The following is a 7,187-nucleotide window of genomic DNA, read 5'->3' as shown; positions in this document are numbered from 1 at the left end:
AATAAACTGTCATGGTTACCATAATGTTACCACTGATCAAAGGCCCACGGCTCGATCAAATATCCTGAGGGGTGGTGAACTTTAAAAGCCGTGCCACGGCTTCTCTAATCACACACTGGCTCTATGTAATTTACCTCTAAACTTCACTATCACTGCCAATGCCATGGCATTAGATTGCACAGAACTCTAACTTAATGCTCTGTGAACCAGAATTGCAACCCGTTTAGTTGATTTCTGGGTCAATTATATGCATTCATGTACAGTATATCTACTTTTTTAAATTGTGAAGCACTAACATTAACCGCTCCATTACTTATGGACTTGACTTCGACATCTTTTTTTCTTCAAGGCACTGAAGTGTTCTCAGTATGAGTTTCTTTTCAGTGCATGCATTCATATATAGTTTCTAAAAATATTGTCAAAAAAATCCCTATTAAAAGGTTTTTGTTTCTGTGTTTGAAGCAACAGAAAAGCTTGAAGAATGCCGTTCATAAAACAATACAGGACATTTTTTTTCTACCAAACTCCAAACATTGCGACTCCAGCGGCTTGTGGGAAAAAGCAGAAGTCTGAGCCATGTGAAATTCCAGTTCAGTACTTAGTCTTTGCGGACTAAGAAATAGGAGAAGTTAAGTCTTTAGTGCTGTGGTGCAGATCATGTATCAAGAATACCAGATCCAGTTTCCCAGGTGTCAGAGAGCCTTGTGAAGTGGGGTGACTATCACATTTCCAGGTCAGGATGATCAAAGTGCTGGGTACACTTCGTACAATTTCCATCCAGCCAAAACATTTAATAAAACGTTCAGAAATGCATTTTCCTGGCAAACAATAATGCGGAGCAATGTTTGGCCATGTCAGGCGGTAATTTGAGGGAAGAGTTGGAAGGCAACGCATCCATTTTCAATGTTTACCCTAAAAGAGAAATGACTTCCACTTTACTCACACAAAGAAAATGTCTAAATGCTAGTCTGAGATGAAATTTGTGGTAATCTAACCATAGAGGTCTCACTCTGCAGCGGCAGCACACAGTCACACTTTCTCTGCATTGTATCACTGTTTTTCCCGGGGCTCCTCACATCTGAAAAGCTGGGTGTGATGGATGGCATGGTGTCACCGGGCTTAAAATAAAAATGGACATCTGAAGGGTAAAAATGATCTATTTTGGGAAGGGCATTTTCATTTGCGCCACCAGAGGTGGTCATGGAAAAGGAAAAGCTTTTTTCCAGGTCTATTTTAATTCTGCCGGGGGAAGGGGTGTGTTTAAAATACTGTATCATGACGCTTTTGTTTGACACTTCCCATTACTCAGAGGAAAGATGGAGGGGGTACAAACGATCGCCACCTTGTTGCAAAGTGTAAATATGACCACTACATTTGTACTAAATTTCATCAAAGTCCCCTAATCACAGCTCTTTTACAGAGGGGCTCGTTCCAGTGATAATTTCCTCATTGTCTGGAAAGCCCAGTAAGCTCACCAGCAGTGTTTCTATCAAAGCTGTTCAAAGGCTGCCCCGGCCATGCTCTCCCTGTCATTACCATAGACAGCCCCCCATCATGATCTCTGGTGCAGAGGGTTCATTACACAGAATTAGATGTCACACAGATCAGAGCGTGCGTGATGCCACACACTGTTCTCCTCCTCAGTTATCTTTGTAAAGCGCCGTTGCGAGGTGGATCGATAGCCAAGGTTTGGCGCTTCATTAGCTCAGTATGACTCCATCTCCATCAAGACACCTCTGGCACGCTACGCTACTGTTGCAAGATATATTTTACTCCCCTATATCCAAGGGCCTGCTGTTTTACACAAATACACACATACAAACAGACCTTCACACATGAGGAGAGTGCAGGAATCGGTGTCAGTCTCTGGCTCGATAGATAGGAGAAAGAGAGGACAAACACAGGTAAGTGAATAATGGTGCCACAAAGTGCCTTGAGTGGGTAAAAAAAAAATAGGAGGATGAAGGAGAGGAACTCTTTTAAGGCTTTTCTATTTTCCTCCGAAACGGTTTCAAAGGAAAATGAGTGTGGAAAGCTACAAAGCACCTGGGATTTTCATAGCGCTAATGATGTTTTGTTTGCATCGGAATGGCCAGTTGGTTTCATTTAGAAACAAGTTCAATTAAGCCAATAGAAAAGATAACAAATGGACTTCAGAGGGGAAAAAAACTTGCGGCGTGATTCAGCATTCCCGGCACTTTTAGAATGTTTGATCTGACTGCAAGGCAATCCAACCCAACCGCACTGATAGCATCTGCCTCTTCTTCTTCTTTCTCTAACATTAAGAATCATGTTCTGGTCAACCTTATCAGACATCTAGGAATTCATCCACTTCTTCTGAAGAAGCTGGAGGGAGGCCAACTGTACTGGAAACTAAGGGAGGCTGTGCTTTTAAAGGCCACTTGGAGAAGAGGGAAGGGGGTATCATGTCAGCCAGGCTCTCCAGGGCAACATAAATGTGCCACAAACGCTGGATTTAACAACTGGGCAGAGACATTACTTACTGCTACACTATTTATTTCTCTGAATTTTCTCTGGTTTAAATATTACTCTATTTCCAAAACTAGCAAATATTTTTCCCTGATGTTGTGAAGGTCTCCTGTGGCACATATGAAATATAGAGATGCACCTAGAAGGTCATGGCGATAACCAAACATACCTGGCCAAGGTCATCCTAATGAGCGTGGATAAAACAAGACATTAGAGCCAACCGCAGAACACTTCAGGGGAGTGTGTGTCACACTACCAGCCTGCAATTTGTACGGCCATCAGAGAACATAATTACATTAACCTCAGTTGCCTCCACGGCATAAAAGTAATGGAGCAAACTACTTGCACAAATTAAAAAAAAATGTTATTTAACCCCAGCGTGAGGTTAAAATGTTGCTGGCATCACAACATTGAAAGAATCGGTGTGATTTGAGCGGGATCTCACCAACGGTAATTTGAGATCAGCTTCGGGGTCTGCTCAAATGGCTGGCTTTTGCTCTCCTGTTAAGCTCCACAGTTTCAAAAATGTGTTGGGCAGGGTAAGAGGCCAGCCTGAGAGGGAGAGGGAATGCCAAGGAATGTACTTAAGATCTAAAACAGACAAGATTTAAAGCCAAGAGCATTTAAATGCCAATACTAATCCACAAAATAATTCAGTGCATAGCACAAACTGACTCCCTTACAGATACCATATGTTACCTCTGTAAAGAGATGAAACAAAAAAAAAATCATTCCAGTAAAGTAGAGATGCTTTTTTTTCTCCTAAAACTATGTTATGTTGGTAATGAAAAAGGAGCACAATAAAGAACTGTGCTTCTCTTTCTCTCTCTCTCTCTCACACACACACACAGACTTTCATGTTCCGCAGTAAGTTTATCTTTCACTTTGGTTTCTACTATTGTTTTGCCTCCATGACTAGGAGCTTAGGCAAGAACAAACTGTTTGGTTTGCAGGGAGTTAAAACTTGCTAATGCATACACTCTCAAGTGTCCTTGTCTGCCACACTGCACTTAATTAGCATTTTAGTGCGAGCAGTTCTCTCTCCTTCAGTACCTCTGAAGGGGAAACATCACTCTGACACACCACACACACACACACACACACACACACACACACGCACGCACGCACATACGCACACACACACACACACAAATATTTCTGGAGTCAAGTTTGAGCAGTTCCTACACTACATCAGTACAGGATGGGGAATGGAAGAAGAGTTGGTGGGGGTTGATGGAAAATGGAATAAAAGTCTGCAAAACACACCTATGTGGAAACAGATGTCGAGACTTCAGACTTGTCTCTGCTGAATTGGCTTGAAAGGACATATTAATATATGGGTCAGATGTATAAAGCAGGGGTTCAATGTTGGGGTGCCTACACTGCCGAGGGGTTTCTAGTTTCAACGGCTTGGTAACCACAGAGGTTGCGCAGACAGAAACCAAATCTCTGCAGACATTCCCCAACGCCGTTGCACAGAAGTGAACATTTCCAAATGTGCCACTCCGTGGATGTAAATGAATTAGCGCACTTAACTTAAACACTAGGATGGGGAGCCGACGAGACAATCTTTCACTGTTCACAGTCACTCCAGTGAGGGCTAGCGCACCAGGTTGGAAAATTGCAGGTAATTGCTGAAGCCATTGAATCAAATTTGGTTTTGGTTGAAAGACTAAAATAACAAAGCTCTGATTGCTGAAAAGACAAGGGCAGGGTGCTTGGAGGCCCTGTTGCTTAGAGTTAATTTGATACATATTTCTCCCCCTTGAAATGTCTGAGGTACTGGCAAGAGACGGAGAAAAGAGAGCGAGAGGGAGGGTGAGACCCCGCTCTCCCTCCAAATACTATCCATCTGCCATATTACATTTAACCAGCATGAGAAGCAAAGGGAGCGCCCCTGCACAATATTGTGTGAAGGCTGTCAAACTCAATGCAGGAGCTTGGTACCCACTGTTTGGAGTTGAGGACATGGGGCTGCTTAAATTCAGTCTAATAATAACTTCTGACTGTGAGCGCTCAGCACCAGCAAAACAGGAGAGCACATGGCGAAAAGAGAACTCTTAATTATTCATGCCTGTTTAAAGAATCATCTAATTGCAACTGTAATATGATGGCCCCGGATGAAAACACAAACAGATCAACAGCTTTTTGCCTAATCGCCAAATTAGAATTTGAAATGAGTAGAGAGTCGTAGAATATTGCAGCAGCTTTCCAAAGTACAAACCACAATATCATTTTAATACTCATTTTGAGCATGATTACTTGGTAGTACCAATGGACAATATGAGTCATTTTCTTGATAATAACAAGATATTTTATTTTAATCTATAGATAATTCTAAAAAAAAGATTTTACAGACTTTAAAACTGCACAGACTGTTAGATTTTACAGACTTTGTAAGTGTTAATATAATCGAATGGATTTCCCCATGTAATTTTGTAACCGCTGACAACATTTCAGCATTATAAAATAGTATTGCACTCATGGTTCTTAGAAACTTTGGATTCCACTGATACAAAACAGGGCTAATACTCAATACTGGTATTGGTACACCGCTAAAATCAAGTTCAGAAAAATCAATTGCCTCGAGGCAAGAAGTGTGAACTTTCATACCCTTAGCCCAATTTCCTTGAAACTGGAGGTCCTAAATCAAATCAAGCAAAGCCAATGCACTGTGGAATTGTGCAGAAAAAAATGACATGGCTATATAAAATGACTACTAGTACGAAATACCATCAAGGCCAGGAAACTTTGGAGTTCATTTATTTATTCCCTGTGTTTTTCTCTTCCCAGCACTGTGATGATGCTAGGAGTCGACTCTGATCGTCTTTGTTTTCTTCGGAGCGAGGCAGGAGAAATATTGAGTGCACACACAGATGATGTAAACACACACAGAGGAAGAGCATGGGGCAAAAACAGGCCGCGAGATGCAACGGTGCACAGAGCCAGAGAGTTTACCAGTCATATCGATGCAAGCATAATCTCTTTCCGCGGGATCTTTATTAAAATAAAGATTCTGTTGTCGCCGCGGTTGTTGTTGTGTAAGAGGAGGGGCCGGTTTCTGCTGAAACTCAAATTGCTGTCACAATTCACCGCGGAGTGGAGGAGGCACTTTCCTACCTGCGCACGGCTAATCACAGCTGATGGAAATACCACAGCGGGACTTCAAAATCTTAGTGATCAAAGAAATAAAATGGCAGAGGCTATAAGACGTTGCAGCAGCTTTAAACTTTTTTTTTGCAGCCGCTTTAAACTTTTAAAAGATAATGCCGCTGAAAAAAAAAGTCATTCACCAATCTCTCTGCGAGTTCTTGTGAAAGAGCTGTTGTTCACTGGACTCAAAAAGCACAGGAATCTTTCTTCCTCTAAGCACTTAAATATCACTACTGTACTAAGAGCTTCGCCCACTGGGGGACGGCATCTTGGAACCAAGATAGATTTAAGCGCAACCAGGAAATATGAATCTTTCTAACAAACAAAAAAAACCCCACAACAATTCAGATTTCGCTTGTAGGCGTCAGGGAAGTCTGCCAAAAGTACAAGAAACAGGATGAGTTGTAAATGTAAAATTAAAACTGATCAAAAACATTGTAATCCTTTACCTCATAAAAATGAAAAACCATGTAAACATTGGCAGTACGGGCCAAAGGCACCTAGTGTTAATATTACTTCTCTGTAGGACAAGATGATACACCAGGACAATGTCTACCAGGCCCACAAACTGGTCACCACTGTGTTTGCGATCACATATCAATTTCTTGCCTGGTGTATCATGACAAGTGGCTCTCAAGACGGACAGGAGAGCCATCCTCAGCTTCCCTATCAACATTTCTCTAAAATTTCATAGTACTTGAGATTCCTAAGTGCAGCATCCTAAATGAAACACATGGGCTGTGGAGTTCTGCATGGGCCTTCCAAATGTGTGAATCATCCAGAAAACGAGACGGTGCTGTGCACGCCTGCCAGTGCTCTGTGATTGGAGGACTCCTCTTCAAAGACTTCATGAAATCAATAAGAAAAAGAAATATTAAGAGAAACTTTAAATTTCATATTCAATATGTCACTCTATGGTTGAAGAGTATCCATTACTTAATATACGCCCACACTTCTCAGAGCTTACCCGCAACATGAAAAATTACCACTTAAGGAAAAAATAAACGTATAAAGCTGGTCTGAGGAGCAGGAGGTGGAAGGTTGCCTCCTAATTGCTGGAGGGGAGAGAAACCATGTTAGAGTAAACAAAGTCTGATCGATGGTGGGGATTATATCAGAAAGAGCCTCTGGCCTTTGGCCAAGACGAGCAAACACACTGGTCTCTGTCTCCGCTACAGTTGTAAAAAATAGCCAAGCCAAAAGCTGGTAAGTTAAAAGCATTATATTTCACAGAGGGGGGAGCAGATAGAGCATACTACAATGCCAGATATGACATGTAGCCAACTATATCACTTCTTGGCTATTTGTATCAGACAGAAATGCCAGTAGATAAGAGAGCAGTGTTGTGAGTTTGATGGAAGGCTGTTCCGGCTGGGGGCTTAGCTTTAGGTCAGGCTATACTCCCACAGCGCAGTGAGTAGAGCGCTACAGTACTGTGTGTGAAACCTCTCCATCACCACACGCACGAGTTCAATGCGCTGTTAGCTGGTCACGGCCGGGGAGAAATGTATTCTGTATATTCCTAGCTTCAATGTGGCAATTGC

Source organism: Centroberyx affinis, unplaced genomic scaffold (genome assembly GCF_046629955.1).
Source record: "Centroberyx affinis isolate AG114_WGS23_722 - 3 ecotype Tasmania unplaced genomic scaffold, CSIRO-AGI_Caff_v1 ptg001088l_1, whole genome shotgun sequence".
NCBI lineage: Eukaryota > Metazoa > Chordata > Actinopteri > Beryciformes > Berycidae > Centroberyx > Centroberyx affinis.
This window is presented reverse-complemented; position numbering follows the sequence as displayed.